We start from the raw sequence: 27,217 nt of genomic DNA, 5'->3' as shown, positions 1-27,217 counted from the left end.
ATTTTAAAAGGGAACACAGGGCGAGTGACACCTCGCTCGATAGATCTTTGAAAACTATAAAACGTTGTGGAAAAAGACTTTTCATTTCGATCACCGTTTTCAAAATGGCCTACGGCGGCAAGAGGAGGAAGTTTACCTCTATAAGGCCGCTGGAAAGTAGCCTTTCTGATAAGTCGGCAAACAGCAGAAAAGGTGCGTAGCAATGAAATGAAAATCATGGATTCCTACCAGTAATGTTGCACTCGGTACATACGCAGTACATTTCTACAATTCTCAGTACGATTTAAGTGCCATATAGAGGGAAAGTATCTGTGAATGACTTACAAATGCTTGAAAGCGACCTCAAAATAACAAGTAAGCAGCTGATAATGCCCGTTAAGATTAATTCAATTAACACGTCTGTGGGCCTAATGTGAAAAACTTATAACAGTCAGTACATTTTCCCCCTGATAGCACATTTTTCACTATCAGGACCCCTAGGAAAAACACTGTTCTATGCATTCAAAATTTGCTCTTTGCAAACGCTTTCTTTAGAGAAAAAAACAGCCGCAGCAATCCGTCTGAATACGGATCTTTCAGGCTATCGTTTTCCCATCAAACTATTTGAAAAAGGATTTTAAATGCCAATTTCAGTTTTTATTGGCGAGCATGGCCAAAAAAGGCGACTATAAACAAAAGAATAGTCATGCTTTAATTTATCAGATTTACTGTTCCACTAATTGCGTGTCAAAAAAGATCTTTGTAGTTTGCACGCCACCAGCGTTAACTATTGACAATCCGCTGGCGGGCCTACAACGGCCAAGAGCGGGCCTCGGGCCAGTATCGACAGTGGCCCGCCAACGATTTTACACTTCTTCCGCCGTCGACCCGCTTAGCGGTAACGTGTCTGCTGCTGCCAAAATGTCACACGCTGGTTGGTCAGCGATTTGTGGTTTTTAAGACCACAAATGCGTACGCAGGTAGCCGGATGAATAAATGCCTGAGTCTTAAGGACCAGGTTTCGGACCTACCAAATTAAAGTACCGCTAAATATTGCCACTTTTCCGTAATCAAACTGAAAAAATAACTCGAAAAATTGCTTTGTAGAAACAGTAGTATGCATGAGACAGTTATCACGAGTCGGCTAACTGCTTTCTTTAATGTGAATTCCACAAATTTCTGCTTAACGAAAGCAGTTAGCCGACTCATGATAACTCTATCTCATGCACACTACTGTTGCTACAAAGCAATTTTTCGAATATTTTTCAGTTTGATTACAGAAAAGTGATAAAATTAGCGGTACTTTAATTTGGTTTATGAGGCCCTTTAACACACAGCAACGCATGTGTTACAGTAACTATAGTCATTGGGATGAAATCAGTGAAGAGACACAATATAAAGAAGTAAATCAATCTCTGTAGCTCTGAGACCGTAGGAAGATCCCAACAACAATTGACGAAGTACAAGACGCCTTAAAGATTAATAATAATAATAATAATAATAATAATAATAATAATAATAATAATAATAATAATAATAATAATAATAATAATAATAATAATAACTGGGTTACCTTACTGAACATTAGGTTGAAAAAAGGAAAAGAAAGAAAATAAATTTGATGAACTTTATCTAAATAACCAAATAAGAAAATACAACACTGTTTGATTCTTTACATAACCAAACTTCTGCATTTATTGTTATTTGATGCAAAGAGTTTCTGAAAAATTGTACTAAAAAGTTGGAATAGCATTATTTTTTAAAAATGCTTTCGTAATTGTTAACTTTATAATCTCGCCAGGGAACACGCACCACTATTCGCACGCTCTAGCGTGTAAATTGAAGGAAGGAAAAATGTGGCGAAAAGTAATTTTCTCAATTTTTTAAAGTACAGGGGTCCCACTCCCCTTGGAAAATGAGATTTAAATAAGAATTAATGAAGTAAAAATTGTAAATAAAAATATTGTAATAAAAGGTATGTGGTAGTGGAGAGATTCAAACTGGGCCTACCACTCATCGCGCTGACGCTTTCCTCTGGAGTACGGATTTTTGCTTAGAAATAGCGTTCTTTTGATAGTATTATAGGGGTGAAGCATATATACCGCCTCGCTTTATTAAGTATTTTTGCCATAATAAGACGTTGCGGGTCACTTTTTCACTCTATTATGCAACAACTATTCACAAAAAGACCTAGGTATATGAAGTAATACTATATGAAATAATCCTGTATGAAGCTATACTATATGAAGTAATACTATATGAAGTTATACTATATAAAGCTATACTATATGAAGTAATCCTATATGAAGTTATACTATATGAAGTAATCCTGTATGAAGCTATACTATATGAAGTAATACTATATGAAGCTATACAATACAGGGCTATACTATATGAAGTAATCCTATTTGAAGTGATACTATATGAAGCTATACTATATGAAGTAATACTATATGAAGTAATCCTATATGAAGTAATACTATATGAAGCTATACAATATAGAGCTATACTATATGAAGTAATCCTATATGAAGCTATACTATATGAAGCTTACTATATGAAGTAATGATAACAAAAAGTATTCTAATTGATGAACCGTTGGGTAATATCCTAACTCTGATTAATAATAATGTTTAAAAAAATACAGCGATTGGAAATTCCATTTATTTTTATAGAAAGCAAGTCTAGTTTATGAATCTCTAGATCTGGGTTCGAATTCATTGCTGATGATATTGATTTAGGTTTTCCATGAGAATTTCTTTAATTCACTAAGTGAATGTCTCTAGCCTACTTCCTTCTGAAGTTCCTTTTAATGGTGTGTTGTAAGCAATATAAAAATGACTTATACAGACATAACCGTACCTATGGAGTGTGATAGATATGCCTCTGCACACCTTAATAAAACAATTTCATTTCTTTCGTTAATTGTCATACATTCTCAAAGGTTCTAATTTGCAATTCTTCAATTGACTGAAACAACATTTTATTTGATTTTTAAATATATTTAAAACTCAATAATATCAGTACATAAGAATGCTATAAAAAGAGAATAAGTGGACTTAATTTGAAACAATGAAGGAGTCCCTCCTTCTCAGTAACTCACCAAACTTTTTTAGAGTAAATACTACTTTAAAGAAAAAATAAAAGTAAACCCATAAGGTTCAACGTTAAAAGAGGAAACATAATATCTGACATTAATTATATTACAAAAAGTAATGTAATTAGAGAACAAAATATTTCTAAAGCAAATAAAAATATTATTGATGTTTCATTAAAGTGTTCAGTAGTTACTAAGTTAGTCTGATAAAATAGAGACTTTTTTAAATCTGGCTATCCATTGATGCATTACATTATATAATGAGTAAAAACTTTTCCAGAAGAGATATGTGATATTTACCGTGAAGAATTTACAGTAAAATATTATACTGGGATAAGAATATATCAGGTCGAAAATGTATCGTCATGGACTCTGTTCAACTCATTTAGTAAACTTTTATCCGTGATTGTACTTTTAGTTCATTACCGTCCAAATGAAAAAAATGAAATGAAATCTTTGAGTTTTACGTCCCACGGTTATGCCGGTTAGGCTAAAGGAGACGGTGATTATGACAAATGAATGAAATGGTGGAATGAAGAAAGTGCGAAGAAACGGGAGAACCCCGAGAAAACCCACGCACACGGTGTTTGTCCACCACAAAGTTTACTTGGCGGGGGTCTAGGATCGAACCCGGGACCCCAAGCACCAGAGGTGAACGCTCTACCACTGAGCCACTACCGTCCAAATGACTTGTAAGGAACAACGAAAGGAAATTTTTGATATTTCATAACTCACTTGTGATTAACCTAGGACTTCTTTATCTTTTAAAAAAAACTGCTATTTAATTCTGTCTTTGAATTTGTTTCCAAATACTGAAGTCATCTACCTTACACAAATCATCGTATAAGTTCATGCATTGACAAATTTGATAACAGAAGTATATTCGTAGGTACACGTACTTACTATTTCACCATGAGTACAGTAAGTGCATGGCCTCAGCACGACTCGAGAATCAAAAATACTTCGCTTTCCTAAATCGGGAGCTGAACTAACAAAAAGAGGATTCCGTATCAATCTGTAAAGCGGATCTCAACATTAGAGAAACACAGAAGTGTATCATTTTACTAGACTTGTATTCTCCACACATCTAGATTTTTCATCATAAGTCTAAGGTGTGTATTCGCTTCATATTTGTCAATGCTTCGGTACCTGAGAAATTTCAACAGAGACGAGTAAACATTAAATTACACACATGAAAATCATTCCCCCAAAACTCTATTCTTTCATTTCATCATAAACAGATGTTCATTAATATTTATGTAAGAATTATCGATTTTCTGTCTTTCAAAGAAAAGTTGGTTATTGCTTTGATTACGATACCTCTCGCGTGCGTCCCGTTCTATGTTAATCATATATAACACATAGAATAACCGCAGTATCTTTACAATTCTTTTGTTCCTCTATGATGGAAATATGGTAAAGGCATACTAAATCGTCTATCCCAATGCATAAGTTCTGGTTGATTAAATAGTTAAACAAGAAAGATTTACCTTGACCTCCTTAAGTAATCTTCCCAAAGTCAGATTCTACTCCAGTTATCACATGCAGCATCATGTCAGTGAATTAGGAGTAATCCATGTTGCCAGTTTTTAGAATTTTGACTGTATTTTACGTCCTTATGCAATATATAAGTTATGAAGAACGGGATCTACAGTTGAAATTGACTCCAAATCACTATGTTTGAATCTGGTGTAGTTGATGAATATACAGTCGGCCATGGAAGATCAATCTTTACAGTATAGCCCATACTGTTTCCCACCTCGCTATTCTCGCCTCCGAATCCGAGAGAACTGGATTACAGGGCCACGTCACAGACCTTCCTTTTTCTGTTTCAGTTATAAATAACACATGAAAAAAATGAAACTAAGAAAGTGAATGAAATGAAACTAATTAATTGAGAATTAGAATTAGAAATACGTAGTATATTATATAAAAATGTGGTAGATATAACTTTACATGGATATCGACTCGTTTACTTTAGTTAATAGTTTTCTAATAGCTATTAGTAATTAGATTTCCAATCTGACTTGCTAATATGTCTGGCTAAGGATTTTAAACAGACTAACACGAGAAAGAGTATTTTTTTAAAAATTTCATTCAGGAAACATTATTACCCAAACGAGAGTATTGAGATTTGTATCGTAAAGAAAAATAAATAAGTTAATTTTCAATTAGGCTATTTGTAACAATTATTTTCCACAAATTCGTGTAACAATGTAAACTGAAATACTCATAGTGTATATTTAACAAAGTACGATAACTCAGTCTACGACTCTTATTTTACAATAGAATTAGTAAAGCCTGACAATAATGGAAACTGAAGTAAGAGAAACTTGTCCAGGACTTGCCTTTAAAGTTAACATTTTCATATTTGCCTGGGTTTACTAAGAAAATCCTAAAATACCCTCAGTAAAGATGAAGGCTTACAGAATTACAACCCGGTTGTTGTCTATTGTGAAGAAAGGATACCATGCAAAGAAAGGACACTAATTGCCTGTACATTAGTATAAAACATTACAATGAAAAAAATAATAAATTTGGGATAGTTTGTTAGTTTAGCGCAATGTTTCGGTCCGCAAAGTATAGCACAATGTTTCTGATTACTGAAAGATGTTAGGAAACAACCGACAATATTTTCCTAAGCATTAAGAATAAGTAGTCTACACCTGAATCTAAATCCAATAGGATTTTCAAATCTCAAAGGAGATCACTATCATACTATAATCATTCAATCTTCCTTTTAAAATAACCTTATTTATACAAATCACCGGCTCAATAGAGAAAGCATAACCTTCACTACAGCTTAGAGTTTTAGAATAAAAGTTTAAAAACAAGAACGATTAATTTGTATTTTGAAAATATTTGTTTAAGTTATGGACAATTCATGGAATAAACTTATATTTCTGGTAATAAGTACTACTGATGATTAAAAAAAAATGTTATATGGACGGCCCGGGACAATGGTAAGTCTCACTTATTGTGAAATTTAGTTATTAGATGGAATAGGTTGAGATCGGACCACACAACAGTGAATAGGTAGAGTATCCCTCACACTATGAACGGGGGGAGGGGTACTTTTTGCCCAGTACAGTATATATATATATTTTTTTTTGTAATTACTCTTCTAATACTTTCTTTAAAATTGTAAAAGAAATTGTTGTTGGTCAACATGCTTATCTAAAGCGTATGCCTTACGATGGTGCAAATTGAACTTTAATGTGTCTCATAAAATTTGCTATTTTAAGTTTGTTGGTATAAAGTACCCCTCCCCCCGTTGGTAAGAGATGTGACTGACTTCTATAGTAGTGTCACTCCTAGATGGCAGTATAATAAATAGTTCTTAGTCTTATCTTATGTACAGTTCACTTCAGTCACTGTAGATTTTTGTGAGGGTTTCTAATCTGTTTCTTTTACGAGATATACTTACTTAATCTTAACACTTGGGTACAAAATGACCCCCTTTGGTAGTCTGCGTTACAAAAAATACCTAGGAAATACCTAGGTAGTGGGAGGGTTAATTTCGGAAATGAAAGGGCAAAAGAAACTTATTTGGTATGTGTCATTACATTACATTGCATGGGAATTTTTCCAGTTTACTCGGAAGTTAGGAAATGTGACATACTATTGTTTTCCCCCCGGGCTGCTCATATATCTTTACATCATGGCATTTACGCTGCTACTTCTGTTCTATCTTGTATTAGCTATCCATGTAGTTAGAAAACATATCTAATACTCTACATGCGGGATTATAAAGTTTAAATATATATATATATAGTATGATGATAAACATTTTCCGTTAAAATACATATTAACAAAACTTTTGTCCAATCAGCTTAGCAGTCTGCATTCTTCCGGTGGAAACAGCTAATTCAAAAAAATGAGTATTAATTGGATTAGAGTGGTTATTCCCTGGCGTACAAGAACTGGCCTTCTGGAGCATGATGCTACTAAAACTCTGTAGAGAGTTCTGTTGAGTGCATTTCTATACACTGGGATGAGTGGGAAGAGGGAGAGTAAAAAAAAATACTAGATCGAACCAAATTCATGTCCGGGAATGGACTCCTCCGTTCTACTGAATACAAAATGAGACGGATTGACAGGAAATGACGAGAATTCGAAGTTTGGAAAGTTAGCAGAGAGTTATCCAGTGTTCGTGTGGGAAAACTTGAAACGAATGTTCTGTTATCGTGATGCTTTTGGTACTGATAATGTGTCTGATATGTTTCGAATACAGGACGTTAAACGAGAAAATGTTTTAATTTACGTACATTGGTAGAGTGATGTTTGCTTTGAGTATTTAAAATTATTACATTACGGTTAGAATTTTTGCTATTTTTAAGAATCTTAATCAAATACACTATAATGTTAAACAAAAGTTCGCAGTAGCTCAGTGGTTCAGGTGGTATTCATGAGGGGATGTCCACCAGGTTCGAACCCCCTCCCAAAACATAGTAACTCAACATATATTTGTGCACTTTCTCAATAAAAATTCATTAACAGGTAAATGATGGAGCATGAAAATTTGATCAAAATTTGACCTTCATCTAAATTATTTCTGTGGTTCTATCATTTTCTCCTGAAAAAATAGATGGAAGTATTTTTCAATTAGTTATTGTCTTTTCGGGTGCAGAATACTACGAATACATAGTACATAGACGTAGAAGCTTATAGTATAGGACCCTTTCAAAACTTGGACCACTCCCAAAACTTGGAATCCTTCCAAATTTGGGTGCACGGCTGGTGTTCACCTATAGTGCGTGAAGTTCCCGGTTCGTTCCCAATGCTCAGTGTGCATTGTGATGAACAAACACCCTATGCCTAGATTTCCTCTGGGTTGTCCGGCTTTATCTCATTTCCTTCATTCCGCTCTTCCGTGCCATATCATCGTCACTATCTGTCGTAGCGCCCGCGATAACTATTGCACGTTAAACTGAAATAAAATGAAAGAAAAAAAACTTTAAATTTGTGAAATTTTTTGTTTTTCGAGTGAATGTAGATGGCTTTTTTATCATTCTTACTTCCTAATCGAGAGTTTTAGAGTTCGAGTCGCACGTCCAGTCGTGCTGTCTGAGATAGAATAAAATTGAATTTATTAATATGTATATGATCACAAAACGCTTACGGTACTTAAACAATCTTTATAAACGATTCAGGGAAAGGCCGAGCTTTTGCTGTTTATGTTTCTTCCTTTCAGAAATTTTTTACACACAAGATGGCGGGTAAATCCTTTATATATACAGATAACACAAAATTACATGACGTTATAAAAACTTAATAAGTTCATAACAATAATATGACACACTAACATGCCAGTCTTTCAATTTTCAAATACTCTTTCAGGTTTTTTTTTTTTTTCAATTTGCTAAAAGTTTGTAGTTCTCTTATACTCACTGGTATGGCCTTCCAGGTTTTAATAGATATGTACCCGATACTTTTAATACCGTAAGTTAATCGTATTTCTTGTCTGTCTCTCTGTTTGACTATGCATGTGTATTACCTGGGTGCCTTATTTCAACAAATTGTGGTGAAAATATAATTGCATCATTCTTGAGAATTCTGTACATTAGGCAATTTATCCTATAAAAATAAAGTTTATCTAATTTTAATAATATTCAGTTCATGGAATAGCGGTTCTGTATTTGCAAGGAAATGTTCATTTTTTATTATTCTTATCACCTTCTTTTGAAGAATGAAGAGCTTATGAGCACATAAGTTTTCATATCAGGCTTCGATTCCACATGAAAGGTATGGGTGGATGAATGCATAGTTATATATATTCTTGTGATCGATTCCGGCTACACTTTTGATATTTTAAACATTAACCCAGTGTATAGCGAAACTTTTTTCTTCTGATTTCATAACAATGTTTCTCCATGTGAAATGCTTATCAAACCAAACGCCTAGGTATTTTGTTTTCAACAACTGTTACTTTTTGAGAGCTTACTGTAATAGAATTTTTGCATTTTTTGCATTAATGTTTTTTATTTTAAGTCTGTTTCTAAAGAACATTCACTTAGTGTTATCAACATTTAAGGTTAATTTGTTAATTTGAAACCACTGGGATAATCTATCTAACTCAAAATTAATCGATTTCTGTATTGTTTGAAGCTCTGGGCCTTTCATGAAAATAGTTGTATCGTCCGCAAACAATAGAAAAAAATAGTACTGGGAATCTTTCAATGTACATGGCAGGTTATTAAGATACAAAAGAATAGTAATGGCCCTAATATGGAACCTTGAGGAATTCCATAGTTTACTATTGATGTATATGATGTATGTATGTATGTATGATGTATGTATGTCCATTCACACTAGTGCACTGCAATCGATTCTTTAAGTAAGTTTTTATAAGATTGAAGGCGACTACCCGTATTCCATAAACTGCAGTTTTTGAAGGAATATTTTGTGATTTACGGTATGGTACGATCTGATACATTGTTTAATGTTTGTAGTATAAAACTGATTCCCATCTGAAACGGAAATGTTTATTTAACAAACTTTGATAATACAGTCTACGACCCCAATTTACAATGGAATTACTAGAAACGAACAACGATGAAAAATGAACTATTAAAAAACTTGTCCAGGACCATTTTTTAAAAGATATTGTTTTCACGTTAGCCTGGATTTACTAAGGAAATCCTGGAGTAACCTGAATCAAGATGGAGGCCGATGGGATTGGAACCCCTTTGTTTTCATTGCGAACAAAGGATCTAACCGCCTGCATTTGAGTATAAAACATGATAACAAAAATAATAAAATGTAAATATTTATTAGTTTAGCGCAATGTTTCTCAAACTCAATCCGCAAAATATATTGATGTTATTATCCTAGATTTTACATTAGTCCAAAAAAGACGGAGAAAGCAAAATGAAAGTGAATTGTCAAACACATACTACAGTTGTGAATCTCATAGAGATAGATTGTAACGGACCATTTTGACACCTGAACTTTACAGTTGAAATTTTATTTCTTATACACCAGACAAATTCAATTTGTCAACTTCTGAGTTAGCTACGTATCTGAAAGTACCTTGGTCAAAGGCGCCCATCAGGGGAAGATGGGGCGCTTGCCCCCCTAAGAGGAAATTGTACTTAGGAATATCGAAAACCCAATAGAATTTTTACATTAGTTACAGCAAGATTTGAAACTATATTTGAGACGTCGCTTATCCTTCACCCTCTTGAAAACCACAACATGGGTGCCCTTGACCTTGGTATTAATAGTTTGTTTATTTAATCGATTTTAAAGTCGTTTAAAAAATTATTTATATCTAGATGTGCAATTTGCTAGTATACATGCAGATTCGGAATAATGAACTACAGAACAAAAGTACAATTTTTCTAATTAAATATTTATCAAAATTATGTAACAAAATAATTATATATTTTCTACTGTAACACATTGTAAATTTAATCTAAGATTCTTTTCTGGCATGAAATAAAAAAATATTTATAAATCTGTAAAAAAATTATGTAAGAAGAAGAAGAAGAGTTGTTGATACAGAATGTTCTAACATGAACATTATGGTTAAGGTAAATTTTCTGTCAAAATTTATTTATGCTTTGTAATTGAAAACATTAATGGAATTCTACACCAAATACACAATATTATTACCTGGATAGTGTTAATTAATTTGGTATTTAATAATAATTAAACTATTAAGAATATATTTATTGTGAATTATTATAACATAATACTTAAGTTCTCCTGAAACCAGTATAAATATGAAGTCCTGATTTTAAACTAAAAATGTTGAATTTTCTGTATATTAATGTAAATATTCCTTTGGTAAGTCCTGATTTTAAACTAAATGTTGAATTTACTGTATTCTATATTAGTGTATATTTTAATCTTGAAAGAATTGATTTTATACATAAAGTGATGAGTTTACTGTATATTAATGTATATTTTCAGTTTGGAAGTTCTGATTTTAAATTTAAAATGATGAATTTAATTTACATTTTTATTTTGAAATCCTGATTTTAAATTAAACGTGGAATTTACTGTATATTATTGTATATTTTGAGTTTGAAAGTTGTGATTTTAAGCTACAAGTAATGAATATACTATATTATAGTGAATGTTTCCAGTTTAAAAATCCTGATTCTAAATTAAAAATGTTGAATTTACTATATATTAGTGCATATTTTCAGTTTGAATGTTGGGATTTTAAACTAAAAGTGTTTAATTTACTCTATATTTTCAGTTTGAAGCACCTAATTTTAAACTAAACAAGTTGAATTTAAAGTATTATATAATGCATTTATAGTGTACCAGATATTTTACACAGTCAGATTAGATAATAAAATCGATTAAAACTGCAAAACTGTATTTATCTTCTTTCCCTCGTAATGCAATCACACATTTTAGTAACTGCAGACTTGCTGTCAGAAGTTAGATGCAATCGGCAACATCGGACCGCATTTATCACCATTAAAATAAGGGATTAGTCCGTTGAAACGAAGATAATATTAACGTAGAAAAATTAAAGAATTTATTAAATTTCCAGTGTTCAGAAAGAAGTGAAGAAAACAGGCTAGGAGTTAAGTTGTAATATGTGTTAAGATAGCACACTTAAGTTGTAACTCCACGTCTCAGCCTCGGTGCTGAAAACTAACCCTAAATTTTAAACAAAATAATGTGAAAGGAATTTTGCACCTCCTACTAATCTGCTACACACACACACACATGCACGTATACATACCTTAAGGACTTAGATACAATTGTTTTGTTGTTTTGAAGCAATTTACTTTTCAAACTCGTATTGATACAAAGGTAACCAAGAAAGTTCTGTTGCTTTGAAACTCACCACCTTCTAACATCGATATGTCACCTAAGACATACCTGGAAGATCAAAAATAGTCCCTATTAGCGTCGATGACCTCCTGCCAACGTTCTGGAAGGCCATGGATTCCATCGCGGTAGAACTTGGTGGGCCGTGAAGCGAAGAAGGTATCAAGTGCATTTTGCACCTCTACTAGGGATTTGAACTGGCATCTTCTAAGGTGATTGTCCAAGGAACGGAACAGGTGATAATCGGACTGTGCAATGTCCGGGGAGTATGGCGGCCGCAATAGTGCAGCTTTCGCCTTATCTCCATTTGCATTCAACTCAAGGAGTGAGGGTCAATTGAACAAGGGCCTCCACAAAAAGCGACAGAACTTCTTGGTTACCTTTATAGAATAATACAATTAAGTGAATTAAGTAGAAATAACTATTGGTTTCACTAAGAATTTATAGAGAGTTTAGCAAACCTACCACTTTCCAAAAATTGTATCAAAACTTATGCAAGATCCAAATTTTTATATCTAAATTGTATGGAATATAGACTCGAAAACTGTCACTAAAAGTAAAAAAGAATAAAAGATCCAATCCAAATTTCTGAGGTACCGTATCTTGTTTACAAGCAAACAGACATTTTTCTAAGACCTGAAAACTATTACTTACTAAATAGGAATTTCGAAATTATAACTTGTAAGGAGAGAACAACATTAAATGACAATATTCTTGTGCAATTATTATTAACTATTCTGTTTGTTGGCAGGTCTTGGAACTAATGATTACTTTTTAGATCGCACCCGAAAATGTTTTCACCAAGTTTCACAACACAGACTTGTAGCACAAATTTTCTTCTATTTATCAAATCACCGATCAGGTATGTTCTTCCTAATCCTTACTTTCATTCCGTCTTCCCTTCTATGACAGTATGAATGAGACAATTTCATCACAAAGTGTGTCCAAATCAATTGCCCTTCCTACGAATTATGCTCGCTTATAGGCATTCCCTTCTCTCCTAATCGTTTCAAAACATCTTCGTTTCTTACTCTTTCCGTTCATTTTATCTTATCCAATGCCACATTTCAAAGCTCTCTAAATATTTATTCTCTAACTTCCGTAATACCCAAGTCTCTGAACCATACAGTCCAATGCTCCATATAGCTTATAACACTTGATCAGCTGCCATCTTAGTCCAATATTAAGCCTGATAGTTACGAATAATCTTTTCTTGTTGAATGTCTTTTTGGTTATGGCAATTCTTGATCTCATCTCTGATGCAGTAAGGGTCTCTCGTCAAGATACTTTCTGGATATTGAACGTGATCGATCTCTTCAAGTTCTCTTTGTTCAACACTGACCTGTAAGGGCGTATTTCCATGAAATATTCTTATGATTTTCGTTTTTACGATGTTGACTTCCATTCTTGTTCAATATACTTAAGAATGAACGACTGTAACGGACTGGTTTCGAGCTTCCAAATGAACAGGCCAAATAGAAAAATACATATAGAGTTCTGTAACTTGTTATATTATTTAAAAAGCAACAAATACTAATGTGTTCAGTAAGTCACCAACTAGGAGGATGAGTGCAACAGGTATATCCTTCAATACCAAGGGCGCCTATGTTGTGGTTTCCATGCGACGTTTCAAAAATAGTTTCAAATTTTGCTGTAACTAACGTAAAAATTCTATTGGATTTTCGATATTCTGAAGTACAATTTCCTCTTGGGGGCGAGTGCCCCACCTTGTCCCCCTGATGGGCGCCCTTGTTCAATACACTCATAAAAATAACAACTAATCTATCATCTATCTATCTATTATATATATATATATATATATATATATATATATATGAAGAGAGAGAGAGAGAGGAAAGAGATAGACAGCAGAGCAAGGATATAGAGAAAAGGTATATATGTGCTGCCTGTCTTCAAGATTTAAAAGTGAAAATGTGAATGTACAAAAGATGAGCATTGTAATTGGGTATAACACATTGTTGTGATATGTTTCAATAAATAAGTAATGAAATAAATAAATATTCTAGCACCAAGCTTATATTAGACGTTTACCTGAAGCTTAATATAGAATTGAATATTATGTAACTAATTTAATAGAAAAAATGTAAACTGTTCTCGAACGCCAAAAAGGTGTATGCTAACAACATAACCTAGATTTTTAAAGAGAAATAGAAGAAGATAAGTACATTTCTCTAAAAATTAACTCAGTACCAATAGCTCTACCTTGAAGGATGGTAACAAAACGTTAAAGAAAACATTTTTACAGTTAAAAAGTCAAGTCTCAATTTAGGTATATGTATTCGTACTATGACCGCCAGCTAAACTTTTCCTGTTACACATAGACATAAAAAAATAATAATCCAAACATTAAAAAAAAAAAAAATATTCGCGAGCCATTTGACCATTGATCTCTAACTATAGCCACTCTATTTATCGGATAGTGTTATTTTTATCGAATTGTGCTAAGGCGTTAGTAAAAATTTAAGAGGTGCCTAGATATACTCAACGTAATAATAACACGCGTTAGTGTATTACGTTTGTGTGTTGATTAAGGATCAAAATGTTGACCTTTCCAAACCAAGAAAAACAACTATGTCTGAACAACAACACGACATGTCACAAGCTTACAACCCGCATCCTATCAGTCTGTATGTACCTCATTTTCAGCTGTAGATTCTTAAAAAGTCCCTCCTCCTTCCGGAAATTAGTTGTATTCCTGCTCATCTGTCATATTTATCTAATGAAGTAGATATTTGTAAATAATAATACCTTGTAGTGCTGTTCTATAGCGATACTAATATATAATATTAAAGATTAGAAATTACTCACTCATCAACGATTTTGTTGAGTTAGAGGCATGGAACTCGTTACTTAAACTTTAACTCAAAATAAGCAATATGTGTTTCAGTATTTTCGAAAATTTTGCTTTCGATTCTTTAGCCAAAAAGTGGATAATATGATTTGGTTAAATTGGAGAATGTAAAATTCGGTATATAAACATTATATTAAAATGAGCGATGCTTTCGAAACCCGTTTCAATTAAGATATATCAAAGCAATGGATAAATGAATTTTTTAAAAATTAGAAAATTTTACTTTTTTTGTAAGATACTTTCTGTTTTTGAAATGTTCTTCACTGCCATCAAATATTCCTTTAAATCAATTATGATGTCTTAGTCTTAGATATGAACTAATCAATAACGAAAAGCATTTCAACAACATTATTTTACAGTGTTGTTGACTTGCACTATTATTTATTAGAAAAGTTTGCAGATAAATGATAATAACCTATTATCTGTTAATTCCTGTAATATGTTGGGAAAATATAAATGACGTGGTAACAATGCTTGATAAGATGGGATTCAAACTGCATGAACTCCCACCGGAAATAAAATCGAGACTTCCAATTTATATCTTAATCAACCTTGAAAGTATTTAAAAAAAAAACATTTCCTATCAATAAATAAGTTTATACTCTTGAGAATATATAGTTGATCTATAAAAGAAGTTAATACAAATAAATAGATAGAGGATTCTGTCATCTTCTGATTATAATTTATAGAAGTGGGAAGAAAGCAATGCATCTATCAAAATTCCTACTTGTACAAGTAAAGAAAGATGTCCAATAATATCGACGTTTAATCAAAACAGCCTATTAGTAAATAATAAGTAATAAGTTTGAAGGGAAAATGCGTATGTTGTAACAAAATTCTAAGCCGTTTAATACTTACGGAACAATCGTTAGAAAATTATATATATTTGCACAAAGTCGTAAAAAGCCGTCATTTTTCGATTTTTATTTTCTCTGCCCAAGATTGACCTTTAGTTGCTATTTAAAGAGTATTTATTGGATTTTCTTTATACCGAGTACGTTGATTTAAAATTTTAATTTACTTAACTTTGAAGGCAACTGTAGCTTCACAAAATAATATTTCACATCCTTGTAAGACAGGTCAACGTTTGCCATCACGACAAGTTTGGACCCTATCGGATGAGTTTGCTGTATGTTTTGTTTTCATTAAAAAAAAAAAAAAAAAAAACTGACTTAAAAATTTGATGCCCGTAACTCCAGGTTCAAAAGCCTATATATAATAAAATTTCACACGCTTATATAGGATGTGAAAGTCTAACGCCATGCTAAGTTTGAAAACGACCATATGGGTGTGGTTGAGCTCATACGATATAAAATATCCTTGATTTTTCATGGGATGAAAGGAAATGAAGGGTATATATATATATATATATATATATATATATACATAATGTAAAATATAAAATATGATGGATGAGGTTAATAAGTAAAACTAAACAAAACAAATGTTTACTTATCTATGGTAACAACAAAAAGCATAGTTAATAAGTATCTTAATATTTAATTAAAAAAAAAAAGATTGTAATTTAATAATATAGTACATAATATCCCGAAGTAGAACACAGGACTGCAAAAAAGTATACTTTGGATGACATTTCGTGTTTCTTTGAAAATAAAAAGATTTAAGAATTTTAGTAAATTATTAATAATCAACAAATGCGCTATAACATTCAATTGTTAAATTTTGCGCGACACAAACCTCAAGCAATACTATAATATTAAACATGTAAAATTATATGATGCGAGTAAAATTATATGATATTGTTACCGTGTAAAATATATCGAAATGCGAGACATATGTCGGCTTCCCTATTTCTAGACTAAAAAAGTGGAACATTCTACAAGAATTTATAGCATATTTATATTTACACACTGGCTTCTAACTGAAGTATTAGAATTAATAGGTCAACACTCACCAAAAGTGGGAGGCAGAGAATATAGAGTATGACTATCAATTGAGTATCGGAAACTAATAAAAGTGAGATTTAATAAAAGAAATGTTGTTTAAATACTATTAAATTATGGTTTGTGGGGAGATTAGGGCATTTGGAGTTCTGAGCAATTCCTTTGGCAGAGATGGGGACATTTAATGCAAATTCTGGACTGTGTCACCTAAACGAGTACTTATTTATACATTAATCGAATGATCTCATTGAGGTCAACAAAATGATATGGGTGACTCGCAGGGAAGTATGTAAGAAATAGAACATGGAGGTCCGGACCACCTCCCGGAAATCCCGACTTTTCTCTAAGATTAGTGTAACATTAGGGACAATGTTTACAAATTTCAATATAATTTATCCTCATATTGACCTTGAATCCGTCCCGAAATAAATTTTTGTGTACGTACCTGGGGGGTTGTAAATCTGAACGTAAATTTGGGAAGATTGAGGAAAACCATTTTCCTTTTTAATATACCGCAAACTTGATGTTATACATTAACCTCGCAATCTATTAGGATGAAAGTGATACTGAAGTACTTTCACATCAAGATTTTCATTAAACAGATTATGGTTAACTATATATAGCTTACTATTATTATTATTAACTTTTAAATTTTAATTTTTAAGAATAAGACATGTTTGAGCGTAAATTTTCATGTTTATTTAGTTATTTATTTGTTTTGAGAACATGCAAAAAAAAGTGAATTTTTAGTTTGCTTGAAAATCTATAAAGATAAAAAATGTTTCTTTCTTCACCCAATTCAAATACAAGAATAAAAAGAAAGAAGGAAAAATAAAGAGAATGGAATTATGTTTTTCTTTTCCTTCTTATTTTCGGTCTCTTTTTTGTCACGTTTCTTTCAGAAAAGAAAAATATCTTTTCTTCTTCTCGTATCTTTTCCTTTTCATTTCTCTTTTTGGCTTTCCTTCATGAGAGAGAGACAGAGAAAGAGGGAGACAGAGACTAATAATCAGCAAGAGAAACGATCTAGCATTATTTATTTTAATATAGAATGTGACCCTGTTCGTGCGCATATCTGTAGTGTAATAACGAATATCAAGTTAACTTGTTGTTTGCTGTAATTTTATAGAAACATTACAGTTTACACGTATAGCCTTGTTCAAAAATCTTGGACGCTCGTCCTGATTTAACTTAACTGGCGAGTTTCTGAATGAGAAAGTTGCATGTGATGAGGAATAAATTTATTAAAAATACATATTATGAAGTGAAACCAAACCTTTGAGTTTCACGTTCGACGCCATGCCCAATACGATACGTATTAATTTGTCACGCCCAATACGAATCTTATTACGACGAACGTAGTCCTGAGACTGCAAATACAAGAGAAATTTTCATAACGAGTTAAATTGTCATTGGCAATTAAGAGGTTAAAAAGGCCAGCTTCCGGCAATCGTATGTAGGAAATTCTAATACTTTGAATCTAAGTAAAGACCTCAATTGGCCTAAGAAAATCCACATTTATTTGATTTAATTTGAACTGTATATGTAAGAATACATATAAAGTTTTCCAAAGAGATGTACGGCAAGGTTTTTTTTTAAAAAAAAACAAGACTGTACAGGTTTGTTACATTTCATTTACACAGTACCTTATATTTACACAGTATCTTATATTTACACAGTATCTTATATTTTAATCTTACTTACCATGCTTTTATTTTGAGGTCTTCAACTATAGTAAAAAAAGTTGGTTCAATAATTTCAGTCTGAAATGGAAAGATAACATATATATGTATAATAGTATAGAAATTGATATTTTTAATGTGTGATAAAACTATATTTACTATCCTATAACTTAGTACTGACAGAGAACATACATCGTTGCCTTACTTACAAATCTTTTGGAGAGTAAAATTGAGTACTAGGATTTTTTAAAAAAGGTAAAAATTTACCCTTCCGCATTAGGAAGTGGCCATTGGAGTCCCAAGGACTTAATTTATAGAAAAGAGTAAGAAAATTACCCTTTCTTCGCAGGGTATCGAACCCAAGCCTCTTAATGACTGCGCTGTCACTATGCTATTACAACAAGCTTTTCAGACTTCAATTGTGATGCAATATCGAATGGAATGTGATAATTATGTAGTTACATTATTTTGCAGCTTATAGTTCAAAAAAGGAATGCATAATTGAAGGTTTGCACAAAAAAGCATTATTATTATTATTATTATTATTATTATTATTATTTTTTACTAAGGACTAGAAATTCATATTCAACTTACCGTTCCATATATTAACATTAGTTCCGTGCTTCTGAAAATTAAGTATATTTACTAAGTTAGAAGTATGTTCGATCAAAATTGAAACACCAAAAAACACGTAAATTATGGATCGAGAGAAATTTCATTTGATGCCTAGCTTTACGATAACACGAAATACAATTCCAGTGAGACAAAAAAGTTAATGTACCTTTGCAATTGGTCTTTCTACACTCAGTTTGTGCAGCCTTTTATTCGTGCTGGAAAAACTACATTTCCATGTTCCTTAAGCGGAGCTTGATCCGTGGTTTTAGTTCTCCAATCGTTTTCGTAGACTTACTAGACCAAAATAGTCCAGAATTGTTCCACTGGACGACACTGAGGAAGATAGGTTTGGTTCATCTGTTTGGGTACAACTGGCACATGATTTTCCTGGAAAAGGGATGATGGTTCTCTTGGTGTAATGGGAACTTACTTTATTGGGTCAAAATATGTAATTGTTGTTCTGGTGGTTTGTTTGTAAGAAGGGTAGCAAAATCTTTGGCTGACATCCCTTAATATGGTAGTTACCCGAACTGATGAACGCAGGTGACAAAGTCCATTCGAATCCTTCAATTCACACCAAGACTTTCGGGAGAAACTTCTCAGTTGGAACATATTTTACCTTAGAGGGTCTTGCGCTAATATCTGGTATGTACAAGTGCTTAAAAAATCGAAATTAACAGACACTAGTTCAGAATCAATACTTTTTGACATCGCTAAGTTAGTTGGTAGTAGTCTTGATGCCTCTTAAGTTCAAGTTCAGCCCCCAGTTATCGTTTAGATTTCATATCTTCGTTGATAATACTATCTAAGTATTGAAAATTAGTAGCTACTCTACTGCCCTTGTTTAGACTTCTATAATTGTCACACTTTTAATCATCCCAGTTTTGATTTAATCTTTTTCAGAGTCATTTTGACCTTAAATTATATTCACTTCTTTCCTGTGTATTTTTATGACATTATGGTAATTTTTCATGCTTAGACCTTCTTGATCTTATCAACTCAACTTCTTTTCTAATCAGATTCTTCTTCGCTAGTAATCTGGATAATAAATAATTAAACTGAAAGCAAAAGTTTCGTCTAATGTCTCTCCCAACTTCTTATCCAATATCATTTCCTATATTCTAACTTTAAGAGGCCTAATCACTGCAAAATTAAGATACAGCAAATTTTACAGTAATTATGTGAGATTTTCAAATAGATAAAAGATAATCGAAATGTGGAACAAGACCGCCCTCGACAGTATTATTTTGCATGAGGTACCGTTATCACGAGTCACCTAGTAGCTTTCAGTTGGAGCCATTTAGAAACGCGAAAATAAATGCCGATTTTAAAAATGACTGGAAATCGAAAGCAGATAACTGAGTCGTGATAACGATATCTCATGTAAAATAATAATTTCTTGGGCGCTCTTGTTCCACATTTCGATTATCTTTTATATATTTTAAAATATCACACAATTACTGTAAAATTAGCGGTATTTCAATTTCGCTATGATGGGACCTCTTAAGGGTTCGTTCATATGTAAGTTTCTTCCCAATCTGATGTTTCATTTCATCCCAAATATCTCTCATACTACCTACTTCCAGCAGTTAAATGTATTTTCTAAATCAGGGAACACTACATACACTTCTTTTTCTTTGGTTGAAAAGTTTTTGCCTACTTTACTCGATGGAAGCTAACTGCAACTTTGTTCTGTCTCCTTAACTCTCTGGAAGATGTCTTATGACGACTTTCTCGTAATTTGATTACAAATTCGAGATATTTCTTTCTTACCTTTTTCTCTTTTTTTTCTTAAAAAATACACCAGGTACATTTATCTACCTGTTTATCCTTAATTTCGCTGTGTATATTCTTCAACTTGTCCCGTACAATTGCAATTTCTTTGCCACTTTTGTTTATTTTTTTAATGATCTAAATAAACAGTTTATTCTTTCTGCGATCCAACTTATCGACGTATCTTTTCCATCTGTTTCAATCTGTATTTCGTTCGTTAAACATTCCTTTTCATCTTTAGTTTCTATGTTGTCGTAGTAATTTTCTATTGCTAAATTTCTGTTTTCATTAAATTTACCTCCATAAACATTATTCAGTTCACTCTTGCCTTTTGAGTTACTCTTGTCATCTTTACGTCTTTGTCGATTTTCCTTCTTCATTCGCAGTTCAACTTTCTTTGAGCTAGACCCAGAAACATGTCAACCCAGATAGGTGTTAATACCGTTTCGTTAACTTTTGTTTGAAAGAACATCCTTCATGGTGATCTCATGTAAATTTAATTAAAGCCTTGATGTTAGGCTTCGGAGTTAGACTATGAAAAATCCTCAGCGGATGACAGCGTTAATACCGTAATTGAGCGTAGCCATGTTCACGTATAATTCTGTAACTCGTAGACCGATTTGAAGAAAAAATATTTGTTCACGTATGCTTCGTAGGCCGATCCATTTTATAGAAAATTAGTTGGATTGAATTGGATTAGACTATTCTGTAGTTTGGAGTCCCTTTCAGCAGTGAATGCTATGAGTTGTGGAGCTAAAGCTCAATGTGGAATCCGGACCATATGAGCTCCTGTCGGAAATCGAACTCGGATTTCCCGATTCGTAAGGTAATAGATCTCGGAAGGCGCATATGCTAACCATATAGCCTCGAAAACTTTTGTTCTACTTTTAGCTTAGGCAAATGCCTAAACTACAGGTGTAACAAAAAAGTGAAAAAAATGCTATAAATATTATTAAAAGTATTAATATATTTTAAAAAAAGAAGTATAAGTAGAAAATGTAAACTTTTAATAGAAATTTTAATCGACTTCATAAAAAAAAAGAATATGATCTAAAATGGCTAACGTTAAGAAGGAGAAAACAATGTTAAGAAGAGCTTAAACGTTACTATTAAAATATTGAAGACTGTGCTAAACCACACAAATTAATATCTGATGAAATTATCTCTGAAATTTTATAATAGGCAGTAATGTGATTGGCTTGACACATACTTAAAAATAATTTGTTAATGGTAGTAGCTTTTTAAAAGTATACTTTTCACCTTTTTAAAAGAGCTTTTAATCTCATCTTCTTAGTTTTAAAGATTTTTGAGGTCTGCTACTATGTTTTGCATTAAAAATTTTTATTGGGGGATGAAAATGTCTTAGAAATAAACAAACTAACAAAAAATGTCGGGATATAAATAAATAAATATAAGTGAATATAAATCAAATATATAAATGAACAAATAATATAATAAATAAATAAGTAAAGGTAATCTTTCTCATCACACCACATATGGATACGTTTAAATTGATTCACCATAATTAAATTAGTATAAAAATCGCAATTAGAAATGCATCCAAGCTTGAGCACTTTTACTATTGGTATAAGCGGCAGATCAAAGATGAAAAGTTTGAAGTCATTTTTTTGTAATCCCATGGACGGATACGTTTAAAAGTAGCTTCATTCTATTGAGCATCTTCAAATTAGTATTCTTCTTCTTCTTTCGCTTCGTCTTTTCCCACTTTTGAGCTGTTGTCGTTTCTGGTGAGTCTTCCCCATAAATACCCGCCCCGAAATTGTTTCCCTGTTAAGTCTTTCACCCTGAAGTCATTTAAAATCATGATTATCTATTTTCTTATTGGTCTTTCTCTATCCCTCTTCGCATCCACTTCCATTGTTAATACTATTCGTACCGCATAGCAGTCTTCTTTCTTCGATCTTCTTAGATATCTTTACAACTTTAGTTGTTCGCCTTACTCTTTCAGTCCTCACTCTATTTCTTTCTGTTCTCCCACACATCCAGCATTCTCGTTTCCGTAACATTCAATCATTTTTCATGTGCTTTGTTTATTAACTATGGCTCATTCCATGTCAAATGAACCAATATCAGATTTTATGGTTGCCCTTACATCATGGATTTTCTTCATATTTTGTCTGTGGGTAGATACCTATGAGAAATGACCACAGGAATATTTGCAGATCTTTATCTCTTAAACGGACCTCAGGAAAAATAAATGAAAATCTGCATTTTCCGAGACTTCTGCCGCGGAAAAATCGACATGTAATGTTAAAAATTCTGTAACTCCCTTATTTTTCGACCAATTGAAGTGTTTCTGGTGTCAAATTAAAGCTAATAGTCTCTACTATTCAGAACTACTATTGAATCAGAAAAAGTGGTTCATAGAAGAGAGATACAAACTCTGAAACACAATTTGTATGATTTTTATGTTATTTTTGTAAAAAAAATCATATCTGCTAAATCACTGAAAACACAACCTCCATATTTTTACCTCAGATTCACCTAAATATGTATGTTCAATAGTGCAAAAATGAAAAGGGTGTTTTTTGTGGTTTGTCAGTAAGAAATTATAATGCAGGGACATGACTTATGGCACGTTATTAACATTTAACATTAACATGTAATTAACTATAGAAATGTTGCATTTTGTTGGAATGTTTACTACATGGGTTACATTTGGCTTGGTTGAGATGAACGCGTAACGTGCAAAAATTAATATATTGAAACATTATTTTATGAATACGGAAGGATATCATAAATATTGAAGGAAGTCAATTGCAATGACATTCTCGCTCACTCACTCCCCATCACACATACCCACGTTACTATTACTAGTGGGTCTAATGACCAGGTGCCTCACGTGAATTTCAAAAATTGCGCCGTATAGAGTGGATGGCCGCCATTTTGAAAAAGTTTGCCGCCATTTTGAAACTGTACATTGGATCACTTGATTGTTAGATACACTAAATTTTATACGTCTTTTGCTTCTATTCTCAAAATTTCAAGTCAAAATACTGAAAATTACGACCTGGAGTGTAGATGGCCGCCATTTTAAAAATCGGCCGCCATTTTGAAAGTTGACATTGCTTCACTTTAATGGTATGCACAGTAAATTGTATATGTCTCATGCTTCTATTCATAAAATTTCAAGTCGAAAACCCGAAAACCGCCCTATAGCGTGGATGGCCACCATTTTGAAAATCTGGCCGCCATTCTGAAATTTTACTTCTGTTCTATTCTATAAAGCAAATTTCGAGCGTCTCACGGTAAAATAAGGGAGTTACAGAATTTTTAAAATTACGTGTCGATTTTTCCGCGGCAGAAGTCTCGGAAAATGCCAGATTTTCATTTGTTTTTCCTGAGGTCCGTTTAAGAGATAAAAATCTGCAAATATTCCTGTGGTCATTTCTCATGAGTATCTACCCAAAGAAAAAATATGAAGAAAATCCATGACATAAGGGCAAATGGCATTGGTTCATTTCACATGGAATGAGCCCTATGTTTCTGTTCCATAAACCATTGCTGTCCTAACACTAGATTTGTAAGATGTCCTTTATACTTTACCGTACTTCGTGCGGACATAGAAACTTGAACTTTTGCACAAATGTAGGATATGTGATACAGTAAAGGAAACATATCAGAAAACTGAAAATTTACCCTTCTAAGGAGGAAAATTAGGGAGTAAGACCAAAATTGGTCTCTTTATAACCTATAGGTTCCTGTAGATACTGAAACTTGAAATTTGGCATAAGTGTAAGATTTGCAATATAAATAAAGGAAACAGTCTAAATACTGGATAATTTTCCCCTTCAAAGAGAAAAATTAGGGGTAAGGGCAAAATTACATGTTGTCACGTTACTTATGGTAATGATACAAAACCTATATGTTACTTCCTGTAAATATGGAAACTCTAAGTTTAGCATAAATGAAAGACACTAGTTGGAAGTAAAGTGGAAAAAAAATCCAAAAAATCCGAATTTCCATCTATAAGGTGTGAGATTTAAGGTCAAGGACAAAAAGCACATACAGTATTAACATTAACTTTTAAAGACGATTATAAGCCTAAATCAGATTTCCTGTAAATATGAGTTACTGTAACTTAAAACCAATAAAAACCTCCTAGACGATAATCATTAAAATTTGACAGGGAAAAATTAGTATTGAATATCCGTCACTATCACTATTTAATACCCTAACTAACGAGTGGTTTATCTGGTACTTTAGAACTACATGAACCATTGCAAATACTTTTCAAAAAGTAGTGACATTCCACAAAAAGAAAAAAAATGTTTAAAAAACGGAGCCAAGTTATCCAAAATTCAGGACTTTGTCTGTGAAGTGATAAAAGAAAGAAAGAAAGAAAAAAAAAAGAAAATTAGAGTTATGAACTGATGCAAAGTTCTACTGTAATCTGAAAATTAGAAAATGAAATTTGTAACTTTAGTGCTCAGCAGTGCCGTGCCATGGAAAATCAGCGCCTCGGGGCGAGAGTATACGACGGGGTCCCCGTACAAATGCGTGAGGTTAATAGTCCAGCCGTGATGCGCCACGATGCTTGGGGCGAAGCGTAAGAAAAATTTCAAAACTAAACCCTGCTTTTCCTTAATTTTGAGCCTTCTTATTATTTTTCCTTCCATTCTATATATATATTTTTTATTTTTCCTTTCGAATTTTGCTCCCCCTTGGGTGCCTAGGGCTGTTGCCACCTCACCCTCTTAACAGCACGGTACTCTTGCTCAGAACAAATTGCCAGTCAAAAGCCTCTCGAAGCAATTCTATGTAGCCTATATAGACCTTTTTTCAAAACGAAAGTTGTAAATTTCATTTTCCAATTTTCAGATTTCAATAGAACTTGGTATCATTTCAGAATACTTACAAAGAATATAATAGTTTTCAATTCTGTTAAAATATAATGTGAAAAAGAGTTTGAACTACATTAAATTTCAAACTAGGAGTTTCGAAAATTAAATCTGAAACTATGCCAGGTTCTATTACGTAATATTTCTTTAAAGGAATGTAAAATAGATGGCCACATATACTGTATATGTCGATAGCATTATTACAAATATTCAAATCTATATTGTGCAGTATTAAATTATCGTGCACAAATTCTTATGGTCTGAAGACCTCCTTTACACATCTATTAATGATAAACATTGCAGGAAAGTGCAGTTTTTCGAAAAGAAAGTAGAAAAATTACAGAATGTCTTTTAGTGAAAAAAGTACATACACGAAAAAGTACATAGTGGAAAAGTACATAAGTACGAAGTTCGTAAACATTTTAAATCAGTTTTGGAATTAAGAGGTAAGAAAACACTTATCTAGAACGTGCAATGAAATTATTTATTACATTGTTTAGATATTATTATAAATAATAATTTAACAGTTGATCCCAATTTGAGCTATATCTCGTGCAAGTTATTATGTACTTGTTCCCAAGGGCGCCAATTTCTCTGTAAATTTGGTGGAGCCCATTCAGATGCAAAAGGTATCTATATGAGGATTTTAAGACAAATTGCAATCAAATTATGCCAAATATTGTATATTCATAAATACAATAGGGGGACCCACATGAGCTTTGGGATGGGGGGGGGGGCTGGGTCGGCGCCGTTTCTTGTAGCAGTGGCGGATCTAGAAGATAAACTCGGAGGGGGCAGTCAGAACCCAGACTATGATAGGTATATCATGAGTTTACTATAAACTTTCAAAAATATATAAATAGTTTAATTTATTTTTATCTAAAAAAAACTGGTTCTCTAAGCCGTCTGTTGTCTTATTAGTATGCCTATTATAATGAGAAAGTTGACTTAATAGATGGCACCATTATTGTATAATATCAATTTTTAGATCTACAAATAAGAGACCTGCACGGGCCGAATTTTTCGGCCCGAGCCCAATCCAGCCCGAACGTACGTAGGCCCTGCCCGGCCCAGCCCGGGCCCGAAAAGTTTTGTATATTTTCGGCCCGAGCCCGGCCCGGCCCGGCCCGATAAGTTTTTCAAAATTCTTGGCCCAAGCCCGGCCCGGGCCCGATAAATTTTAAGTTTTTGGCCCGACCCCGGCCCGATAATTTTTTTAAAAAAATAGATCGAACCCCAATCTTTCTCAAAATTTAGTACTAAATTTGACCTAACCCTCAGAAACAATTTCTAAACTTTGGTTCACAACCTGACGCTTGCCTCCCGAATGATACCATTGCCTCCTAGAACTTTGCCTGTCGTCGAGAGAACAAAAACTCCATTCCCTGTAACAAAAATCTAACTTAATTGAGTTTTAGCATAAAGTAAAGATGGAAATATTGTTTAGCGACAGGCAAAACATTCCCACCCCTTCTTTTTATATTTTGAGTTCAGTGAAGGTCAAGGTCAGAGCTCAATTTACCGCATAAGGCCTGCAATCCTCTATAGTGAAAGTAGAGCCGCTAAGCAACACAAACTGTAAATAGCTATTGCATTCTTTGTAACATTTTTCACGGACACCATTCTTTGGCTTTATT

At 32.9% G+C, this 27,217-nt stretch overlaps 1 long non-coding RNA gene across 1 annotated transcript in view; it reads right to left on the bottom strand.

Moving 5' to 3' along the window:
• LOC145664345 (uncharacterized) overlaps nucleotides 1-27,217 on the bottom strand; it is a 319,597-nt gene that overhangs the window by 104,992 nt on the left and 187,388 nt on the right. The window contains exon 4 of the long non-coding RNA XR_014127417.1: nucleotides 18,353-18,411. This is a non-coding gene — a long non-coding RNA (uncharacterized LOC145664345). The remainder of the gene's footprint in view (nucleotides 1-18,352; nucleotides 18,412-27,217) is intronic.

Source organism: Thermobia domestica, chromosome 11 (genome assembly GCF_964235325.1).
Source record: "Thermobia domestica chromosome 11, izTheDome1.hap1.1, whole genome shotgun sequence".
Lineage (NCBI taxonomy): Eukaryota > Metazoa > Arthropoda > Insecta > Zygentoma > Lepismatidae > Thermobia > Thermobia domestica.
The sequence above is the reverse complement of the archived record's forward strand: the minus strand, read 5'-3'. Positions and strand labels throughout refer to the sequence as shown.